Source organism: Periplaneta americana, chromosome 13, assembly GCF_040183065.1.
Source record: "Periplaneta americana isolate PAMFEO1 chromosome 13, P.americana_PAMFEO1_priV1, whole genome shotgun sequence".
In the NCBI taxonomy this organism is placed as follows: Eukaryota; Metazoa; Arthropoda; class Insecta; order Blattodea; family Blattidae; genus Periplaneta; species Periplaneta americana.
In genome coordinates this window covers 81,262,338-81,287,509 of record NC_091129.1, presented here as the reverse complement: position 1 = coordinate 81,287,509, position 25,172 = coordinate 81,262,338, and the positions used below count along the sequence as shown (strand labels likewise).

General features: G+C 34.5%; 1 protein-coding gene across 1 annotated transcript in view; it reads right to left on the bottom strand.

Annotated features, from left to right (window-relative positions):
• The window catches only part of LOC138711635 (cell adhesion molecule DSCAML1-like), a 719,252-nt gene that overhangs the window by 659,328 nt on the left and 34,752 nt on the right, over positions 1-25,172 (bottom strand). The gene's annotated exons all lie outside the window — the stretch shown is intronic.

The following is a 25,172-nucleotide window of genomic DNA, read 5'->3' as shown; positions in this document are numbered from 1 at the left end:
CAACAGGAACAAGGGAGAAATATGGATAAACCATTTGACCATTTGAACAGGATGAATAACTTCTGTTTATTTAGAAAAAATATTTGTTTGTTTTTCCTCCACGTATTATTGTTTCTCATACCAGATTATAGTAATTCAATATAAATAGGTCCACTTGTTTTACATGTGAATGTCGTAACTGGACTTAGCCTATACAGGGTGATTCACGACGAAAGGTAAACAATTTAGGATACGATATCTTAAGGCCATTTTGAGTGAAAACATTCATATGAACATAGGTCCGTTTTCGAACGATGGCGGAGCTAGATGCATTTTTTTTTTTTTTTTTTTTTGGTAAAACGTCTCGCTCCAATGTGAATCAGACGTTACCATGTCTTGCTGACGTGAGACAATATCACCAATCGCAATGAATGACGTAACATTGGATCCTACATTGCGAGCGATGTAGATAAGAGAAGTTCATTCACCTCACAAACCAGGTGGTGGGACATTACAAATGTCCAATCGCTTCCTCTTGTCTGGTGTAATGATACAGAACCCTCACATAATACAAATACAGTATCACTTATCATTTCACAGCAGTTCAGTCAGCCACATATAGTACAGTAGTTATACAGGTAAAATTATCGGAAGTGTTAAGTTGTGTTTTTCAAGATGCCTTATAAATTTTCGACTACAGAATACGCCGATATAGTGTATGTTTATGGTTTGTGAGATGAAATTTCCTTGCGTGCCGTCGCTGAATATGAACGACGCTTTCCGAACAGAAGGGTACCATATCAAAGAGTATTTACTATGTATGGGGATGAAAGACTTGGTATAGCGAAGGAAGGTGGAAACGAGAGAGGCGCTAATCGACAGGCATAAAGAACAGTCTCGAGCAACTCTCTCGAGCGACGAGCGCGATTCACGCCCGAGAGCAAGAATGCATTGAAGCAATAGGAGGTATCTTTGAAAATGTACGAAAACATCAACCCCGACGTCTAGAATATTAGGTATGTATGCATACGTGTATATAAACTTTAAATTTGTCCGTTATGTGTCTCTAAATGCGAGTTAGTACAATGAAATCCCAGAAGTTTTTGTGAAATGAAAGAGCCATATCTCCGTAACTTTTCAAAAACGGATCTATATTCATACGAACTTTTTGACTCAGAATGACTTAAGAATTCACATCTTAAATTTGTTGCCTTTCCTCGTGAATCACCCTGTATATGTACTGTTGTTAAACGTATATAAATACATTGAAATAAGTTATGGAAATCACACTAATGTAATAAATCACAGTAAAAAGAAAAAAAAAACAAAATTAATACCATTCTCCGAGGATACAATATATATATATATATATATATATATATATATATATATATATCATAATCCGCTGAAAATTATTGTAACTCAAGTGTAAAATCCTTAAAAAGTTTATTTCTTCAGCAATGAATAATGTTCTCTGAACTTCTTTCACTGAAAGTAAGGTATTTTGAAATAATTGCTTTCCTGTAGCTGCTCAGGAAATTAATTGAGAAAGTATAGAGCAATTAAACCGTAACAAGGTCTGGTAACGAGTGTAACAAATCCCACTTTTCCAATAAATGTAATTCCTTTATGTCTAGAGTAGATTTACCGCAACTTTTTAGGAATACCTACAGTACAATATAAAAGAGATACAACGTACAAGAATCAAACCTATGACTACCAACATTTTTGTCTCTCATTCATTCATTCATTTATTTTATTCCATAGATCTTACATGAGCAATGAAGCTTTAAGATGTGGAACATGTCAACATTTTACAATATTACAATTACAATTTTTACAAATTTTTATAGTTTTACAATTTAGTAATTTTCTACAATTTTTACAATTTTGTACAATTTTTTTACATTTTTTTACATTTTGGCGAGATGTAGTGAGATGAGATGAGGTCCGAGGATTCGCCAAAATATTACCCGGCATTTGCCTTTTCGGTGGGGGAAACCTCGGAAAAACCCAACCAGGTAATCAAATCAACTACGTCTAAATCATCATGATAATAATAATAATAATCATCATCATCATCATCGCTAAAATATCTTCTATTGTGTAGTGTTTATTATGTGTAGCGACTACACTCACATGTTGGCTACTCTGTTCTACGAATACAACCCGTTCCACTACGTTTACGAACTACTGAAACAAGAAATGCTACAAACGCAACATCATAAATATTGTTGGAGAATAGTAGGCTACCGGTATATTACTACTATTACTCTTATTTGTTGTCCTCGGTGGTTCAGAACGTGCCATACTATCCGTTGAATCCTTGGTTCTCTGGTTTAAAACGGGTCGAGGGACATGAAATTTAAAGACGATAAATCCTCCGGTAGTGAAATAAAATAACGAGTCTGCCGTATCGTAGATTTACGGCACGTCAAGGACAAATAGTTCCATATCGTGTAGTTTGAAATCCTGCATACTCCTTCCCGTAGTAACCAATCTGTTTTTTACTGTTTCTCTTTCTCTCTCTCTCTCTCTCTCTCTCTCACTAAATTAGTTTCTTTGTTTGATTTTTTTATTTGTTTCTGTGTTCCTTTGTTTCGTTGTTTCTTTCTTGTATGATTCCTTCGTTCGTTCTTTCTTTCTTTCTTTGTCTATTTGTTCGTTCGTTCGTTCTGTTTTAATTAAAACCTAGGCATTCTCTACAACATTATCAGAATACAAATATTAATACAAATAAAAACAAATGCAGAGAGAATAAATTAGTAAAAGAAATAAAAGTAGAAATATAAATACATAAGCTCATGTAAATAAGGGGGGGGGAAAAAAAAAAACGTGAGTATAAAAATAAAATCACAATTAGTACAAAAACTACTAATATAGTCTATTGCTCATAAATATAGTGATTAACGAAAATAACTAGATATCTAAAAATAAGTAACTGATTGTATACAATTCAAGAGAAACAAAACGGTCACAATTTAGAGAATTATAGGAAAAATTAGTACCTGTATGTATATGAACATTATATTATGTATATTTCATATCAGCAACTACATTCGTGTAATGTGAGCCTCACAATTTTGCATATGGTGCCATAATTACATTTATCATATATCTGTTAAATGTTGGTAATATTGTGATACGAATAATATTATGATATTTCTTTTTGAGAATTTTTTACAATTTTACTGATCGAGAGGAAGAACGTTTTTTTTTTTTTTTTGCGTCAACGTATTAAGGGAATGTTCGTGGACAAGTTTCTGCACAAAACCGGTCCTTCTCTCGCTCAGTAAAATTGTAATAAATTCTCAAAAAGAACTATCAAAATATTATTAGTATCACAATATTATCAATCTTTACCCTACAGTTTCTTGCGGAACACACTATTATACCTAATTTCATATCTATATAATATTATTCCCTCTTATTGCCAAACATCGCATCTATGCTTCCCATCCTGCCCTTGAAATATAGTTTTTATGTCTAGTCACTACTTTATATCAATCAGGAACGTATCTCCTGTTTCTTTGCTAATTAATATTTATTTTCCAAATCTGTTTTATTGTCATCTAATAGAACCCTAAAATTAATTAATTTATTATACAACACTGTATATTCATTACTTACTCTACTTTCTCTTGCATTTTAACTAGTCTCAAACTATCTTCATCTATAATTCATATTATTGTTGATTATTTTGCACTATAACTGTCGTTTTTGTCTTCAATATTTTCTGAAATCTCTTATATCCACCCCAAAATAATTTCTTCTACTCTCACATTCTTTCTCACAATAATGACTTAATTTAATCTAGTCAATATTATCACTTCAACTACTCCTTTCTTGATCCTTTTTTTACCAGTTTACTTATCTCGATCTCATTTTACTTACTACTAATCGCTAATCAATGCTTTTTTCATGTACAGATAGGTTCCTTGTTAGATATACATATTTATTATATTAATCCACTGTTCCCTAATTTCACTCATTCGTTTCTTGCACTTATTTATCTCATTATTTTGCTTTCTTTATTCTGTGATTTGTTATCTCAGTTCGTCACCCCCTCAATATTTTTATTCCATCAGTCTCTTTTTGCTTACTAATAGTAGACTTACTTATAACTAGACATTTATTCACCAACTCAAAAAAAAGGTGTATTATTATAGCTGATTCTTCCACATGTTCACGGGCCACTTATTTTCAAAATTAGTGTGCATATATTTTAAGACTGGGTCAATGCCTGATTTATTTAAAAATACCATATTACACACGACAGAATAGACAGAACTCTAAATGAATGAATGAATATTTTGACAATAGGCCAGTGACTGATTCATTTTAAAATGCCATATTATACACGTCAGAATAGACAGAACATTGGACGCCCAAGAAAAATATGGAGCTATCAGCTGTAGAAGTTCTTGGTTAGCAAACATGCCTGAGGCTCAAAAAGATGGATGGTCACAGTAAAAATAATACTAATAAATTAGTAGTAATAGTAATGGTAACTCGAGCGAGTTAGCTCAGACTGTAGCGTTTGAGACTCGCATTCGGGATGTTCCGGGTTCAATCCCCGTGGTCGACCAATCTGACTAGAGTTTTTCACGGTTTCCCTCAGTCACAAAGCAAATGTCGGATTGGAAATTTATATTCCGTGATTCATCATCGTCTCAATCAGCAATGTCATAAACATTAATCAGATTCTAAAATCAAGCCATCTACAACACACATTAAAAACAGGAACTCAACAATATTAAAAACGGCCTACTACTAAATCCAAACATCCTAAACACGCGTTATGACCACTGATGTTAAAGCATTTATAAATAAACTCAGTAAAAATTATAACATAATAATAATAATAATAATAATAATAATAATAATAATAATACTCTACCGATTATCTAACTCAACTCAATTTATTGATAACTTTGAAGTGGCTGAGCTAGGGATGCCCTTTATTGTCATAAAAAGAAACCTATATGTACGACTTACCTCGAGAAAATAAAGACAAACGTTTTTTATAAGTGAGAAGGAAATATCCTAGAAACCTAGTTATAAAAAGTGATGTTCCTGTATTCGTACACAATAACTACGACTTGAAACAAACGAGTTCTAAAAATAAGACTGAAGTCAAAAGTTCCGTGCTTGAAGCATTCCAAATACTATAAATCATTAAAATTTATCAAACGGTTCAAACCCATAAATCTTTCAGATTTTCTACGTACTCTGGATGGACGGGCTAAAAATCAATACTTTACTGGTGCGTGGAAGTCCTGAAGACATTTATCAATAAAATATATGAAAATAGACCAAACAGCCAGCCATCGACATAAACCAGACATAAACCAACAGTTTCACATTCAGGTGTTTAAAAAGTCGTAAAAAAAACAGACAAACAGTAGAAACTTCTTTGTACCAGTACTTATTCTTCTGCCAATATATGTGTAAACTATGGCCATTATGCTTGCTTAATTGTTTGGAAATTTTGTTCTCCAACACTTCATTAAAAATCTTAGCGAATTATACAAATAGTGTAATTTCTTATGCATGACGGAATTCATTACCTGAATAATAGGAAAAAAGGAAGAATTGATCACCTGGTTGAGTTTTTTTTACAAGGTTTGTCTCAACTAAAAGGTGAATGTCAAGTTATCCCATGGAAAATTATTGGATTCATCTATCGATCTCCCATCTTGCATTCAATTCTTACGATTGACAGAATCTCGAAATCGATACATAGTCGCTAAATAATCTAATAAAAATTAATATAAAACTGAATAGATATCAATGTGGAAGCAATTAAAAAGTACCTTACTTACTAGTTTATCATATCCCTCGCACATAAGACTCCTACTTTAGGAGCAAAACGTAAACATATAATATATCTGCATATTAGACCCCTTCGTCATTTGTGTAGAAAACAAGGCTTAGGTTCTGATTTCCTGCATAAGACTTTTGCCCAGTAGTGCGCATGATCAATCACAAATGCTCGTGGAAAGATTGCAAGGTGAAAACGTATTCTGAAACCATACTCTGTTCCGCTGTCCCTCCAATATTGTCTCTGTGTTGACAAATAGAAACCGCATCTCTTTTTGTTTATTTGTCCTCAAACTTCTAACATACTATTTGTTTTCTATTGTCACAGCACAGACAGAGAGACAAATTCCCTTTCTTCTCCTACTGATGGTATCGGTTTACGCATACCGTATTTCCTAAGTTAGTCATTCAGAGTAGAGATGGGAAAAGTTGACAAACAGAAACAGCATCTCTCTTTCTCTGTTTATCCTCAAACTCCTAACATACTAATTTTCGCGTTAGTTTTTCCATTGTCACAGCACAAGCAGAGAGACAAATTCCCCTTCTTCTTCTACTGATGGTATCGGTTTTCGCGGGAAAAGTTGAGAAATAGAAACAGCATCTCTCTTTGTCTGTTCATCCTCAAACTCCTAACATACCTTTTGTCGCATTAGTTTTTCCATTCTCACATCACAGACAGAGAGACAAATTCCCCTTCTTCTTCTACTGATGGTATCGGTTTTCGTATACCGTATTTCCTAAGTTAGTCATTCAGAGTAGAGGTGGGAAAAGCTTTTTTTTTCTCTCATAACAGTTCCAATTGTTTCAGTTTCTTGAAAGTACTAGTTCCAAATGACAGTTCCGAAATATCAGTACCATATTTAACTACACAGGTGCACAGTAGTATCTTGGAACATGTAAGTTACGACTAGTATCTGATGGAACAGTGGTGTTTTTGGAACATGCGCGTACGATTAGTATGTAATGGGACAGTAAAGTTTTGGAACAGGTAAGTACGACTAGTATACAGCATAATGTAACAGTGGTATCTTGGACGTTAAATGACCACATACTTCCCTGTATGCCATGTGATGCAGTATGACGTCATAATTAGCTGAGATGTGAATTCGTGGAAAAGAAAATGTTTTCTAATACCAAACTGAATTCGTAGATCAGGTTTGTTCGAAGCTGGGAAGTTAATCCAATTTTAAATTATTTGTAAATTTGTCGCGAAATCGAAGTGGGTCCCAATGATAAATAAAACCTAACATATTCTTCCTCCTTTGTTCAGCTCAGTTCACATTGGTGTTTAATTTCTCCAAAAATTAGTAAATAAAAAACTTTAATAATTTTGGCCGTGTTAAAATTCATAATACCATTATGAAGAGTTACAAGCCATCATCTTATTGTAGTGAAACAGGAAAATTTACAACTTTTGTATTTTTGTAAATAAAAAATCTTCAACATTCCTTGCTGTCTTACTAGGGTTACAATACAGTCATGTTCGAACAGAATTTAGTTTAATTTCAATAATTTTGGTAATTAAACTAAAATGGAAAACTTTTGTAAATGAAACTTAACCTATATATTTTCATCTCTATTGATAAAATTCACAATACAGTTACTACATATAGGTATTATATTAATTTAATAGAATCCTATACTCAGTAACAGTTTCAAGATAATATGTACTGTAACTGTTATGTAACTGATTTTGATTATATGTAATTTTCTACTTTATTTTGTATTGTCCTTATATTATGTAACTAATCTTGACTATTTGTAATTTTCTACTATATTTAATGTAATTTCTAAGGTATCTTCTTTTGTGTTGTTTTATAATCTATCTCATAAGTTTATCATATATATTACTGAAACTTGTTTGAGTGAAAGAGAAGGGCTTATGGCCGTAACTCTGCCAGGAAAAATACTACTACTGCTACTACTACTACTATTACTACTACTGCTACTACTGTATACCTTTATAAAAGTTCTTCGTATCTTTACAATTTTTTTTATTATAGTTCCTAACATTTCTTTCAGTGTGACGAAAGGATTCCCACTTCTTCCAATAGTGCAAAAGTTGTTCCGTTCTGTGGAACAAGTATTGTCATAATGTAATTCCAAAGTGAAACGAGTATTTTGTAATAGCAAGTATCATGTGCTAGCTCGGAACAATACTTTTATTTTGGAACGTAATATTCCAAGGTTCTGTTACTTTTTGGAACGGGTCCAAGTAAGGAGCTGTTCCAAAATAACTGTTACGTTATTTTTTCCCACCTCTAATTCAGGGAAAGAGATCAGTGTGAAGAGAGGATGTAAAAATGAGCTACAAGCCAGCGAGTTATTGTATGTAATTTAAATTGAATACGATTGACGTCGCTCAGAAAATGCGCCATTACTAAATTAATTTTAATATTTAGACTTATTGTAACCTAACTTTAAAAGTTTATTTTCTTAATATGTTTTACATACGGGCTTATAACCCACCACCAGAAGTTATTGCATAAATTAAAGGGAAGAGGATATAATATGTAAGTAAATACGGTATCCTTCAAACAATAATAGGTATCACGTCTAAATTTTACTGGAACGTCGAATTCATTATAGGCTGTTTAAAACGAATTCTACCTCTCAGTTTAATGTACCAAAATGTCTTTCTTTATTTTGTGTACTGCAAAATGAAAGGGTTTAATTTTAATGAAAAGTAAGAAGTAAAAACCAAGAGAAGAAGCAAAATAACAAATTGTTAGCAACGAGTCTGGATTACGAAACGTATATCTATGTTCGTTAAAGATGCTCCTTTGTATCCGGAAAAGAGGACGGAGGTTTTAAAAGCTAAAAACTTGGAAAACTTTATGTCCGTGACATTTTCACTTAGAGAAGCGTTCGGCGTCACTGTTTTAGCGAGAAGTCTTCCCCATCCCTTTTTATTTTTCTTTCTCCCTCTCTCTCTCTCTCTCTCTCCCCAATTCACTTCTTTTCTCTTTCTTCTCAATTATACCTCTCAGCCTCTGTCGTTCTCCTCCCTCCGTGGATGTCTTTATTACCTATGAGAACGCCCTACACACAAGCTAAAATATACCAAGAGTAAGACGCGATGAAGCTAAATTAACTGAGGAAAGCCTCAAAGGAATTAACATCAACTTTATTTCTTCCACAAGACATAGCGTGTGCTAGCCTTGGGTTCATTAGCTGCACTATTTAGCTGTGTACGGGTTTTTATTGGAGAAATATGTAATGGGACAACTTCTCGAACATCCCTGGGGTCTGTCTCAGAGTTTGGTAACAATTTCTCATGTAGTAGAACCCCCAAAATACCCATTTTCATCCAATTTAAAAATGAAACGAACTACGTATTAAAATAAAAGCAAAGGCATTATCACAGCATTAAAAGCAAAAGAGGGTGAAAAATAAGAATCCGGACTTAGTGTACCTATCTTAACAAATTAAATATTGCTTTTTTAATTCTCTGTCTCTTTTGGGGGTTGGAATTAAATTCTGTTTATGTCAGAGCTGCTCTCTGTTTTTTAGCCTGTATCGTCTCTCCACATTTGCCTTCTGGGGGTTATGTAAACTATGTATTTATTTGGGTCAGGTTTCATGGTTCACATACTTCAAAGGAATGAATTTTACAGTACAACTGATTTCATTGCTTATAAAGGAATTTCCAGGGCCCGTAGAGTCATTACTTAATTAATGTGCTCGTTTAAAAACTCTAATAGGACCCTGAAGAGCCTTGTACATTGCGCTCAGAAAGTTAATGCACTTTGATTTTTCTGTTCAAGTGGTGTTCAGTTATTCATGAATGCAGACTACGTCCTGTTAAAATATTCACTGTATTAGTAACTCAGTTATGAACTTCGAGGAATATTTAATGTGCTGTTATTGTTGTATTATTATAATTGATATTATTTTCATTATTACTACTAGTTTTATATTTTGTATACCATTCTAAAATCTATTTCAATGACCTCATTATTTAGCCAACAAGTCATTACAGTAGAAGCTCTTAAGTTCGGCAGAAAACAAGTTCGACATCCTATAATTCGACTCCTTACGTAGGAGAATTAGACACGCCCCTATACGGGCATTAAGAAATGGGTTTGCCATTAGAGTGGGAATTGCTTCTGTGTTTTGTAGTGATACTTTTGTTAAAGGAAAACAGAATATTTTATTCATTAGGACATCCATATTTAATCACTGATTTTAAATTAATGAACTCTTCTTTACCGAGCGGGCTAGCGGAGTGGTAGAGGGCTGGCCTTGCATTCGGGAGGTCCGGGATTCGATCCCAGGGGCCCGAAATCCTAACTGAGGTTTTTCATGGTTTCCTCAGTTATTTCCAGGCAAATGCCGGGATTGTACCTCTTGAAAGTCCGGCCATGAACGGCGATCCTTCCCTTAATCCTTTCATATGTGTGTGAGTGAATGCTGTGCAATGTCTTAAATGTTTGTGTTGTATCGGAGGTGGCCCTGGCATTGAGCTGATCCCTCGTCCGGGGAGGCCCTCCATGTCCTTGTGTGGTCAAAAAAGTATGTATGTAATCCATAGATTAATTCCTCTCCCGACAGGTCGCGGCCCTGTAAGGCCCGTGTGGCGTGGGTCGTGTAAATGAACCTAAAAGGGAAAGGTTAAACTAAGGGAAAGAAAGAAATAAAGAAAGAAAGAAAGAAAGAAAGAAAGAACTCTTCTTTTTCTATTTGAGAATTGTGCTGTTTGTGAGACGGAACTGTCGAAACCCACTGTGGTACTAGAAGCTCATACACAAGTCCCGGGGCGGGCAGGAAATGCAAGTACAGTACTGTATTCGTTGATGGGTAACCAATAAGAATTTGTATTCATTTCACCTGTCACATCCACTAGCCTTATTAGACTCCACTTTCAATTCTGTTCAGTCGAACTTAGGAGATTCCACTGTACTTCAAATTTCACCTTTATATATAGTTAAAACACTAGTACCATTAGGTTTGTTGACCCGTTTTTATCAAGCCACTACTGACCTTTTCCGTTGCCACAGTTCATGTCAATTTCTCCATTGGTCGGCTCTGTTCTCTTCTTACAATTGTAGTACAGGGACATCATTTTATTTTTACTTCAATTTTTATTGTACCTGAGTTTTTGAATGTACTTCGCTCGCACTCTACCAATGAAGTTCAACCGTCCTCCACACAGATCCAAGACAGCATATACAGTCATAGTAGCCTTACGGTCATAGTAAACAGTACGTTCCAAAAATATGTTCGCGTTTTCCAGTGACGAAAGAGCTTTTAATATTGCATCATTTTTCATTTGCCTATGTCGCATCCCGGTTTCCCCCACCTGCTTCTATTCGCCTCTCTGTAAATGCTAGTGGCTGGGCTGTCTTAGCTCTTGGACGGACAGTAGATAGCATGTCTGAGTAATTTTATCTTTTCGGATCGGGCAGAAGTGAAGATTGAATTGACAGTACGTAAAGTCTCTTTTATACAGTAGGTACAGAATTATTTCAACATGAGTTACTGATACGAAGTACGAACCTGGTAATTGAAATTACGTACAATAGTCTATAGTGCGATAATATGCACTTTAGAACTGAAGCCTGTATCGAAATGAACGGCCACCATTTCTAAAAATGTGTTTAAATATCTATATTATGATTATTTTTCAATTTGACTTCATTCTCTATAGTATAATATACACTGCATAATGAATACGTCCGCATGGAAAGCTCAGTTCGTGAGTAAAAACACTCATTGTTAATACTGTACTCTATTTTGATTAAACAAAAACCTAATGAAAATTATCAAACTCAAAATCGCGATATTTCCTAGTTTACGTAAATGGATGAACTACTTTTCTTCCCTCCTATACCTAGTAAAGTGATTTGTTTGTACTTTACGCCAGTAACATCGAACTCCAGTCGCGCAAGGGGATAGCAAACGGTGTTTCCGGTTCTTAATCGTTGATCCAAAGGTATAGCCAGGTTAATATTAGAAATGTTAGTAAAAATAAAATGATGTCCCTGTACATGGTTAGCCAATGAAACGGGCGATTTTAAAACTTCAATAATTATTCCAATGATTACTTCCAAACGAAATTTTCACTTTACATTTAAATAGGATTTACCTGTACCTCATGAGATTCTTATTTTCTGAACACTACATCCAGAGGTGGGACCCATTTCGTTGCACGTATTCTTCAAGTCTAAGACTAGCCATGTGCCTGGTCGCACCATCCTGGTGAAACCACGTGTCTGTATTGGTGAGAGGATTATTGACAATTTGTAGAGACAAATTCTTGAGTCATTCGGACATATCGCTGTGATGTTACAGTAACAGATGTCCCATTATCGTTCTCAAATAAATAAGGACCAATGATTCCAAATGACGCTAATGCACACCAAAATGTGACTTTAACACTGTGAAATGGTTCCTCATGCATTTCATAAGGGCTAGTTGGTGACCAGTATGGAAAGTTTTGTTTATTAACGTATCCAGAGAGATGAAAATGAGCTTCATCACTCATCCACATATTGTGGACAATATCTTCTTTAACATTTAGATCCAGAATTGTTGGCAAAATGTCATGCGGTTTACTTCATCAGCATCTTTTAATGTCTGCACTACTTGAATTTTGTATGGTTGCATGTGTAAGTCCTTATGAAGAATTCTTCGTGTTGATGCTTGACAAACCAAGTCAAATTGCATGACGACTGGCAAAACGTTTAAGACTACGGATCAAAGCAACTCTTACGGCGTTGATGTTTTCAGGGTTCCTACAGATTTTGCTTGCCTGGAGACTTCTTTTTTAACGCAGAACTAGTTATTTAAAAGTTCTGAATCCACATTTAGTATTATTATTTCAAACGTATTTCGGTATTCGGCTCCGAGACAATTTTTCCCTTGAAATTATTCAGGTCTGCTTCACAGGGAGCTTTACCTAAAAGCCACATTTGCGTAATATATACGTTACTGTAGGTATGTTGACAGAAAACCACAGTTCAAGTCACGCAGAGTTTGTGTGCACTCAAATTTGGGTTTCTGGCGTCTTGTCAGCCCACTTGAGTTGTGTGGATATAAAGGGAAAAATTGGGACGATGTCGGGTGTAGTTCCTGGGTAGCTCAGTCGGTAGAGGATTCGTGCGCTAAGCAAAGGGTACCCGGCCTTGGGACAATTTTCCGTTGAAATTATTCATAATATGTAACTGTTTTCCTGTGAGTACCTTTATTACTACTCAGTTTAAGGAATAACAAATTGAAAATTGGTTTTTGTCAGTTCTGGAACGTCACAGAACTGTTATTTTTGTGGATATTATTATAATAAATTGTAGAATACCGTAAAATTATCTTATATATTATTTTAATATACCGAAGTACATATGATATTTCCATGCAGATATTCTGCGTCATCATACGATGAAAGAGTAATGGAACGGAGAAAAATTCTCTCCGGCGCCGGGATTTGAACCCGGGTTTTCAGCTCTACGTGCTGATGCTTTATCCACTTGGAGCTTAATCTGAGACGATTCTGTCCCACGCCGGTGTGGTATCCGGTGTGGCTTAGTGGATAAAGCATCAGCACGTAGAGCTGAAAACCCGGATTCAAATCCCAGCGCCGGAGAGAATTTTTCTCCGTTCCATTACTCTTTCATCGTAAAATTATCTTTTAAATAATCATGGCCAGTTATAACACTAATCTACACATTAACAGTAATGTACAGAAAAATAAACTACTAAATAAATACATACCGGTAATTTAAAATACATGTGAAAAGTATTTCATTTTTTCCGATTTTGTGAAGTTCAGCTATATACGTATGTAGAATTACAGTAATTCTGCTGAAAACTTGCATTTTAAGGTGATTAAAAAATTCAAAGAAAGTATACAAGATGCTATAGTATAGGAATATCCCTTTATTCTCTATTTTGTTGTTCCATATATGCGAAGACGAGTTTTAAGGAAGGTCGGATGTTTTTATTACGCGATCTCACGCTAGATGGCAGCACATTCACATCGTCACCAACTTGTTACTGTTTATAGCAAGGGATTATGAAGATTGGATTACCGAGCTGTGGCCCATCCGACACGTTAAAATATTAGTAGCCCGCGCCGCCGGGTTATGGCAGCAACAAAAGGCCTCGAAATTCGTTGTGAGGTAGCGGAGAGAAGTGTCAAATAGATAAGGTCCAAAGCCTTCTGAAATACTAATGCCGTCGCTACGAGACAAAACAAAAAAGGAAACAAAACAATATCACTCACATCTGAGTGGTTCGAAAAATATCTAACCATTAAAAAGGTGTTGGTATATTGAGGAAACAAATAAGAATCTAAAATGAGTACGTCAATAAGGGAAGGTTATTTTTTGCTTCGTTTATTAATTTTACTTTAAAAAACTCCGTTCATATTAATTTATATGGTAGTGGAATCCAGCATTTATTTATTTATTTATTTACTTACTTAGGCCTATTTATTTATTTATTTTTGTTCAGTTTACTTATACACGCTATAACTTCTTGGTCATGTCGTGTGTGTAGAATCTACGGTATATCAGTAGGCCGTGTTTACTGTTGTTGAGTTCGTATTTCTATTGTCTCCAGTCAGAATGGCCGACCACGGGGTTTGAACCCGGGACCTCTCGAATGCAAGTCCCAAACGCTACCATCTGAGAGAACTCGCTCGGTTCGTAGTTATTGTTTCTATAAATTCTTTATGATAATATTTTAACATAATAATGTGAACGACATTGTAATGTTTATCGTATTTCTCAGCTGAAAATTTGCAATAAAGATGACACTTTATTATTACCCATAATTGTTAAAGAATGATTATTCGTTCCTAGCCTAGCCAGTTCCACGCCTACTATTTCAAGTGTCAGTACAGACGAAGGAAAGTAACTTATTATGATTATTGCATTATTATGAACTGAGGAAAATATGTTAGAAAGGTACTGTATCCATATAAAAATGCCCTGTTTTGCGAGATCTGTTCAAAAGTATCTAAATGTATTTTACTTTCATTGTGATGGTAAGATGTTCTAGCATGTAGCCGTAGATTATCCTGTACATAAGAAAATGTCAGCAATCCTGACATCCGAGACACCCACTAAGAGACAGTCCCTGTTTATTGTTATGTGATTTTTATTCGTCGCTTTCTCATTTCTTGCCATCGTGATTTGTAGCATTAATAAAATTTTGCCACGAACTTAGCAATAGTTCAGTTATTCTTCTCTGACACCCTCTATGACTGAACTTAACGATCCGCCATTGTTGTACAGTCAAACTGAAGCCAAAAGAGGTTCAGTAGTACAATCATTGGGTATAGGCCTAGGTGGATATTGTTAGTTTTACTATGCAAGTACTAATTTTTTTAATAGCTCCAACTTTAGGGATTTCACTTGTTTAAAATGAAATACAGTGAACATATTCGCAACTTTTACTTGTTAATTTTGTCTGAAAATCTTCAGACGATATTGCATGCACCAAAGGCATTGCCTTTCCCATTACAGTGAAACTTCTTTATTGGTATTTTTGTAGTGGAATCACTTCCACGTCAGCTATCTTTCAATGTCGTGAAGTTTCAGTCGTTAAATAAATACACTTCAATAATTTTAAGCATATTTTTACATCCAGATTATGAGTTTGATATTTATTGTATTTTTTTTTACAGTAACATGTTTTTCCTAAATTTATTCCGAACTCTAAAATCTACTTCATTATATTTAGAACACATCTCTTTAAACAGTCATTATATGTATTGTTATCAATAATGTACATTTTCGGGCAAAAGTAAAAATGTATTGGCTATTTTGGCGTAAAATGTCGGTTAGAACCATTACTTCTTACCTTTATATTGTTGTAAAATTTTTCCTATGGGTTGTTTACATTACATACATAATTCCTTTCAATTATATTCCAATCTTTTTCCTCCTCCTCATTATTATTATTGTTATTATTATTATTATTATTATTATTATTATTATTATTATTATTATTATTATTATATCCAATGCCATCAGGTTGTCTTTTTGATATTTCTGGTCTCTCCTGACAATGGCTTATTTGTAACTCACTTCTGAGGTTGAGGAGCCTGGAAGGCGAAGCTGCCCCGATGATGATGATGATGATGATGATGATGATGATGATGATGATGATGATGATGATGATGATGATGATGATGAATTGCCAGGAGAGGTCTTAAACCTTGCCTATTCTAATTTCCAGACTATGGACGAACACAAGAACATTCTCCTTTAAGGAAAAATTCCTGTGTTCTACCGGAATCGAACCCGGAGCCTCATGAAATATAGTCAGAAGCTTTGACCTCTAGCTCATGAGATTGGTCATTATTATTATTGTTATTATTATTATTATTATTATTATTATTATTATTATTATTATTATTATTATTATTATTATTATTATTATTATTTTTAGATGAAAGAATACCAATGGAAATTGTGCGATGGGAACCAGAAAGAAGGAATAGGAAAGGAGGATCTAATGAAAATTGTATGAAAGGAGTAAGAAGAAATATGCAAATGAAAGGACTGGAAAATCCAGATACATTGGATAGTAAACAATGGAAGGAAAAAAAAAATAAAAGAACAATATGATTTTTTTTTTGGTTGAGGAAAAACTACAGCACTGTAGAATGTTCCATAACAGATAGATTATTATTATTATTATTATTATTATTATTATTATTATTATTATTATTATTATTATTATTATTATTATAGGCATCACTGTGGTATAGTTGTTAGCGACTAAGACAATTGTTTCGAAACTGGTATCTGTATTGGATCGGAACCCTCCAGGTCTTGATTACCTGCGTCTTTTAGTAGTTGAAACGGCATTGTTAAATAACTTATAAAATATGTATTTTTTGTTATCCTAACTGCACATATGAAATACAACGTCAAATGCTTTGTTTATAACAAATTAACTTTAGCATCGGTGAGTTTTGTAGAAGAAATGTGAATAAATCCATTAGTCACCTAAGACACCGCTAGAGGGCTGGAAAATTGATGTTTCAGCAACTTATACGGAGGAATATTGACATTGTATGAAGAATTGAAGAAAACAAACTTGATTGACAGTAGAAACGGGGATAATCCGAGAATAACTCGAATTCTTTCACAGAAAATTTCCTCGTCTACAAATCCCATATGGCAGAATAGGTTCTTGAACTGTCTACTACTGAGATGTGCCTCTGATCCTCGGGAACAAAACCGCATCCAGAAGAAATAGAAATGAGGAAAAGAATATAAGAAAGAAGAATTGATTTCTTATGACATGTTTAAACCTAAAAGGATTTCAACATAAAAATATATTCATAGAGGTAGAAGTTTGAAAACCATCTGCATTAAAATTCTGATGATGCAAGCTATATAAAGGGTGAAGTGATCCGATTCAAACGCTGGTGTCTAGACCGTAATCCTAACGGCCTTGCCTTCAAATCCCCAAGTTGCCCCGGAGTACACTTAACTCTAATAGCTAGCTAACTTTAGCACTGCCTCCTGTAACCGCATCTCCTTCTCTCTCCCTTTTGTGTGGTAGGTCATGGAACATGGACCAGGGGACTCCCCGACTACGGGGCTTATGCGATTATAAGTAGGGTTAACAGTGCATCCCTTTATTCTACTCAGGATTAATAGAGGGCGGTTTGTTACGTCACTTCCGATGTAAAGTGTCAGACAAGGATGTTAAATCTTTCCTGTAAAGCTTTCGCAAAGGATGAATCAATAAGCTATATCTAAATGGACGCAATATTCATCCACCATGAAGCAATTTCAGCCTCTGTAGTGGCAGTAGTCTACACCATAAGCCAGTAACGGGGGCTGTCCGGGATTCGAGTTCTGTTCACTCCTGAGATTTTTCATTTGAAAAACCCACAGTGACACCTGTGGCACACAAGGTCGCAGTTGGAGTTTTCTCGGTGTTCTCGTGTTTCCTTGATCATAGACCTTATCATTCCGGCCGATTTCTTCCATGACTTCTTAGTGAGGTGCATGACGGGCTGATCTAGGGACATTTGGAGATGTGTGTGATACGCAGCGAACCTTAGGACAGTCAACTGGTGTAAGTGGGTAAGATTGAGGCTATCCGAGAGTTAGCGTAACATTTGAAGTCTGATAAGATGGACGTGAAATTATGGGCTCTATATTCCCTTTCAGTATATCGATCTAGGCAACGATAATAATAATAATAATGATGATATTAATAACATATAATAATAAATAAGTGTACTAATAATAATAATAATAATAATTATATTAATACCTTATAATAATAAATAAGTGTACTAATAATAATAATAATAATAATAATAATAATAATAATAATAATAATAAAGTAATTATAATAACAACAATAATAACATATAATAATAAATAAGTGGTCTGTTGTGATCTGCAATTAGTCTGCCTCTTAGCCTGGCGACTATAATGTCTTTTTCCGTGACGTATACAAATTGCAGGATTTGTTTAGGGATGCATTCTTTCTCCATTCTTTTAAAATGCCTTTCTTAGTAACATAGGCCTATCTGCCTTAAATAAATACTTTTTGCTCTAAATTTTATCACATTCTCACTACGTAACACAATAGGTTTATTGTAAAATGAAACACTTACAGAGAAATAAACATGTAAACTAGCGCCACACAAAACTCAACTACGTACCAAACCTGTTATCAGTTAACTTGACACGCGGCGTCTACTTCGACCAATTTAGGCTATTTCCGATCAACCAAACCAGCGGACATCGGATATATACATATAAAAATAAGCCTAATCGAAACATACATTCTGAACGACGTGAGAAGTAGCCTAAAAGACGAGAAGTGTATAAATCTCTCAAACTGAAATCCAAACCAATCCATTAATTCATTCTTCTGGACCAGGAGATTATCAGGAGAACGAAGGTTGATTTTATTACGATTATTGAAAAGTTAATATACAGTATATACGATTATTGTAGAGAAAGTTTATATACATACACACACACGCACACACTAAGTATGATTAGCTGGAGAAAATTTGTCCCACAATGGTCTTCTGACCATATAAATTAATGTAATATAATCTTCCATATAACGAAGGTAGGTACTCTTACTGAGAAATCGTTAGCTAATTCCAAGAAGACTGAGTCTAGAGTGGTCAGTTAATTGACATAGACGTGTTTATATTTAGCCAAGAGTTTTGAATTTAACTTGGATTAACCCAATACTAGACAAAGCTCTTACGTTATGAAATTCACTGTTGAAGTTTAATTTACCCTATTTTGTCTGTAGTTACTATGAAGGATGAACGCATTCACGACTTCGAAAGGATGCAAAATTCATCTCTTACATAACATTGCCATTAATCTGTGCTTTCTCTGGATTCCTGTGTCGTGATGGTAATATAATTCCTAAATATAAACTGGCGTGAGTATAAACTGAAATGAATGGAAGCAAACATGCATTGGTAGCAAAATTAATTAAAATTGACGATCCAATTTTAATTTCTCGTTATTTCGTGCATCTGAATTAAGAATGACTACATCGATGTGATTGATCTGAAGTTGGTATAGCGTATTAGAGTCATAGATACCACTAAAGTAATGCGATTGTCAGGCATACTGAAGGTGTGTAAAATGCATGAACTTCGGACATCTGCCTATAGCTTTCAAATCCTTAACACTTGTCTTCGAGATAGCGAAACGCTGAAACAACGCAAATAATTATGTTACTTCATTCCCGAAATAATTATGTAGTGACTGAAACCTTCTTGTGCTGAGCAGTTTTATTATGTATAATATTTTGATGAAAAAAATGGTGTTCACTTAAATCGGCTACAACTTGCCATTAGATTAGCCATATAGGCCTATTCTATTAAATGTGAAGTACCAGGACAGTTTTCACATTATGATAGCTAGAATTGGAATATATCAGTCCCCTAACTGCCCATAGTGCAACTTACACCAAGCAATGGATTCGGAACACCTCAAAATCTGTGCTTCATTGGTTGACCAAGTTAATATCATGGAAAAATATTGGAGTGCAAGAGGTCAAATTACTTTATTGTCAAACGCCTGCCACTAGAAAACAACAGCAACATATTCTGATAATAGTATTATATAGAAATAAAGTTGAAATGCGACTTTATTGTAACATAAAGGCCTCCTAAGCCAAGGGGTATTGATGTATAGCTAACATTGGACCTTCGTACTAAACAAAAGCGATAGCGGTTACCATAGAAAAGTGTAAGTTATCTACTTTCTTTCATTTATAATATTTGTCTTTTACTGCAAACTCAGAATTCTCCAATGTTCCCTATTTTCCATCTTCCTCTTAGTCCCTGCATATTATCTACCAACAAAGAGTGTATTTCGAATCTCAGCGGTGAGAAATCTGATGGCATCACGGTGTTCCGAATTTCAACGATGACGTCACTGATGCTACACCGGTGTCGCACCGGTTCCATCAGCTTGCAGAGGTGGTGGCAGTCTCCATCAGCAGCCATCAGTGAATCTGATTGGTTCTTATATAGGGCGGGATTTAGCAGACGAATGATATCGTGCACTGTTATGTCATGGCGGTGTGTTCTGCTGTATTGTTTGTAATGAGCACAACGTAAAAACAATATGTTAACGACTTATGAGTGAACATGTCAACGGACCAGTTATTACTACTGGTTCAAGAAATAAATTGTTTATGCTCCCCTTTCTTTAAACGAAATGACAGTACGGAAATTTCTCAAAATCTTGCTAGCGTAGCACAGACAACTTGTACAGGAGCCATGATAGCCATCGAACCTTCCAGAAATTTTGTTCCTATTTTGCTGCAGCATGACGTCATTGTTGTCCACCGGTCCGGTGAGATTCGGAATACGCTGAAAGTGTTCGCTTACATAATGTAGGTCAACCGAGCTGCCTGCGAGCGGCACGAAGACCATGCGACGCGCTACAAACCGTCTCTACCGCACGCTCGGCAGTCCAGTTCATTCTCCCTGTACGGTTAGTTGTATTGATATGAGATTGTGTATTATTCTTCTGATTGTGTTAGTGGAGTGTTTAAATTTACATTTTAGAAGTGGTTTTTTGCTGCTGTTGCTAGCCTATATGGAACGGTAATATTAGAGAATTTTATTGCAAATCGTCATTTTACCTTTCCGCAATCACTCTTTTTCAGATAAGTCTCTAAAATGAAAATTCTTTGCTCTACTGTAAATTCTTAAAGTGGCATGTGAGTAAGCTAATATTAGGCCTACTTCGAAGTAAAATATACATTCTTATGAAGAAGCATTTCGTGTTGTTTTTCGCAAATGTGAAGAACAGTTTAATATGAAACTTGAGCCCACCATAATAATTTCAGTTTTCGAAATAGCTATACATTTTTCTGTGAAAGTCGTGTGGGCAAATACTGAAACTGTTCTGTATAGATTTAATTTAAATAAATGATTATATAAAAAATTAAGAAATTAGGATTGGCATGTGAATGTAAGATATCTGTTTCGGGTCAATGGTTACACTATGTGTTCTGGGTCATTTACTTAGGGCCGCCTGAAGTAGGAATTGACTTTAAGTTTGATCTGATGCCCTTACAATCTGAAAATGAGAGCGTTATGAAATTTTCTTTTTACTTAGTTAATAATTAAATTGATGAAAATTAGTCATTTTTTCGAGAAACACCGATCGGACAGACAATGGGTGTGAATGTTTCCATTCGAATTTTGACTTCAGTTTAAATTTATCTCACTACTTGTAAAAAAAATTCATACACATACAGAATCGAAACTACGATCTAAGACAAAATTCTGATTATAGAGAAGAAAAAGTTGATCGCTTCAAATTCATTAAACAGTACACCTAATATCGTTTGACCAATATTGAATTTAATAACCACAGAATTATCTATTCAAAGTATCACGTTTTAGTATAGTATGTGCAAACATTTCTCGATCATCCAGTTTCATGTTAGACTTCTCATCCTCTTGCTGCAGTTTACATGGCAAATCATAAAACCTTCTATTTATCATGAAGACTAGTATAATAAATAACTGGGAGCAGAATCTTGCAGAATATCCAGACGTTTCGGCAATATACGTCAAAAAAGCTTGTTAGGGTAAAGTTACGTATTTCCGTGATATTCCTAATCCCATGATACTTTTTTTTTAAATTGAATATCAATCAAAGCTTTGCCGTTCGACCATAGCGCCAGACATCTTTCTCGAAAGATTGCATCTCTCGCCTACTTTTGAGACATCGGTGAACTTCGTAGCAAGATACCCAATCCCGCGACATTCAGTGAAAATAACGTATCACGGAATTAGGAGTATCACGGAATTAGGCTACTTTACCCTATTCAAATTTACAAGTTCGTAAGAAAAATTACAATTATAATACAACTATATTTGTCATTATGCAGCACAAAATCTTCTCCTTTGTTGTAATAACATTATGAATAAGAATCATGAGTTTCATTGCCACATTTGTCAATTTGGTTTTCTTTCACCCTTTATGAATTATAGGCATTTTTCGTTTGTTCGAATTAAATTATTATTGCCAAGATTATCATAGACGGCGTTTCTTTTACAATTATAAGAATCATTTTGCTCGGCCGTATAAATAAAATTATTTATCTTTCGTTGCTTCACGTTTTGCAATAACACAATTTTGATTTCTACTTTATTCATATCATCATAGTTATGAACAAACACGTTTCTAACAATATATTATTATCTTATTTCCAAATGTGTGCAATTTTCCATTGCATTTTCGGAATGTGCATCTCAATTCCACTTTATCAGACATAAGCTCGCTATCTTTGTAGAATTTAAAATCGCAAATAATTAAGACAGGTATTTTCCTCGTTTACTACTAGGAAATGTTGTTGGTGTTTTATAATGCCAGGCATTTGATAATAAAGTCATTTGACCTCTTGAACTCCAATATTTTTCAAAGATATTACCATGGTTAGCCACTGACGCACAGACTACAAGGAAATGTAATGACAGACATACCGATACATTGTAGTTCTAGCGTTGTAGTCACTGAATGCTGTCTAAGTTGTTAAAAGGACTAAATAATTTCGATGCACAGAAGTGTCACATTCCACATTATAGGCCAATATGAGTGAAATACGGATTCATCTTCGAAGGTCATTTGAAATGGAATTCGACAGTCATTTAAAATGGAATTTTGACAGTCATTTAAAATGGAATTTCGACAGGCATTTAAAATGGAATTAACACATTAATTACCTTTGTTATAATTAACGTAAAGTAATATATTATTTTGATTTATTGAGGAATTACTTGTCAATAAGTTTATTACATACAATATACTTAACTTTATTTCAATCGGTAATTACGTATGGAATTATAGGATAGGGTAGTTTATTTAAAACCAATTTTAATCCACTTTATTTATTATAGAAGAAGATAATTAAAATGTCTTCATAAACCAATTGATTTTCCATCTCAAAAATTGTTTTTAGACTTTAATGTTCTTAAAATAAGACAAATGTATTATATTGTATTGTGAATTTATTTCAACTCAACAATGGAATTTTATTCTTCCAACAATAATTCCTTTCTACAATTCACCTTAAACGCTCTCGTCAACAATAGGATTTTCACTCAACACAGTATTCGTTATAGCACTCCACTGACGGAAATGTCAATTTACTTGGACTATTACGAACAACAATGAACTGTTAATCTTAACTAATATTTACAAAGCACTATTTACAAATCAGAACTATCAGTTCTCAGTTCACAGTTCTTCTAGCTCAGTCACTCGAGTTCACAGTATCTCGAACCACAGACCTTCAGAGACAGTTCACTGTATTCGAACTCAGGTCCCTCCAACTGCGGTCCACTGCACTCGAACTCAGGTCCCTCCAACTGCGGTCCACTGCACTCGAACTCAGGCCTTCGGATGCTATCACAGTTGCGGACGCACACTCGAGCCGAACTCCGGTACACAAGACTGGCTTGCTTGCTCTGGCTTACTCACTGACTGGCTGACTAATCAACTGAAACTGTTCGAGTTCGCTGGCGTTTCTTCTTTTATAGCAACAACGACGCAGCCTCGAAAGTTCGACGCGTCTCCAGAGATAGCACTCCAGAACAATCCAGAGCCCTCTCATCTCTACCAGCACCAGATGCGCGCGCAATTTCCCTCGCTGCGTAGGCCCTTTCCCCTCTCTTCTCTCCGCCGCGCGCCGTCCCTCAGTGCTCCGTGGAGCCTGGGTCGGCTCACGCGCGGTCTGCTCTCTTGCGGGACGCTGGTCGTGAGTTCGAACCTCACGTCGCTGTCACAGTATTAATAAAATTAATACAAAAAATCGAAATAATTTTGAATTGTATTCTCATAGTTAGAACTCAGTAGAATTTGCCACATACATAATCAGTGCAATTTACATACCGAAAGTCTGAGCTTCAGTGAATTTACACTACCGCTTCCTAATTTTCACGCAGTTTAAGGGGATATTTCGAAATGAGTTCATTAAGGGTTTTCTTTATAAGTAAGTAAGTAACTGATTGTTTTATTGAACGAAATATTTTTAACTGAATCATTGGCTGAGTGGACTGTGAGTAATTTAGTCACTAGATGATCAATTTAATGAATGTATGAATGAATGGATCAGGAAATCATTGAAGGAATTTATGACGGAAAAAATTGAGGAATATTTGAAGGCATGAATGAAGGAAGGAATGTATGAAGGAAGAAAGGAAGGAATGATGGAATGTATTAGGGAAGGAATGAATGAATGTATGAAGAAATGAATAAAGAAATGTAATAATAATAACAATAAAAATAATAATAATAACAATAATAATAATAATGGTTTATTTAACCCGGCAGTGTTAATAAGACCATACGTCCTTCTCTACCATTCAACCAGGAGTAAAGCTGTGTTATAAAAAACACTACAAATTTACAAAGTACACTACAATTTTACACACAAAACTGAATAAAATAATAATAGAAATATAATATAAACAACAAGTAAATAGAAATCAGACATAATATATAACATATAGAAACAAAGGAAAATGCATAATAAAATCTGAAGAGCAGGTCAAAATAAATGAGACATACAAAGTGTAAAAATTAAAGACAATATTAATATTGATGATGATGATGATGATGATGATAATAATACTAATAATAATAATAATAATAATAATAATAATAATAATAATAAAATTGTGAAGTACAAAGCATGCAATGAACACAATATTTTTAGGTGCACACAGTAAGGAAAATTATGATTAGGCCTATATATAGCTCAAGTTATCACATTATATACATACCATTATCGGGAAATATGAAAACAAACAAAAATAAAATAAGTTAAATATCACTAGAAAAAAATTATATATATATATATATATATATATATATATATATATATATATA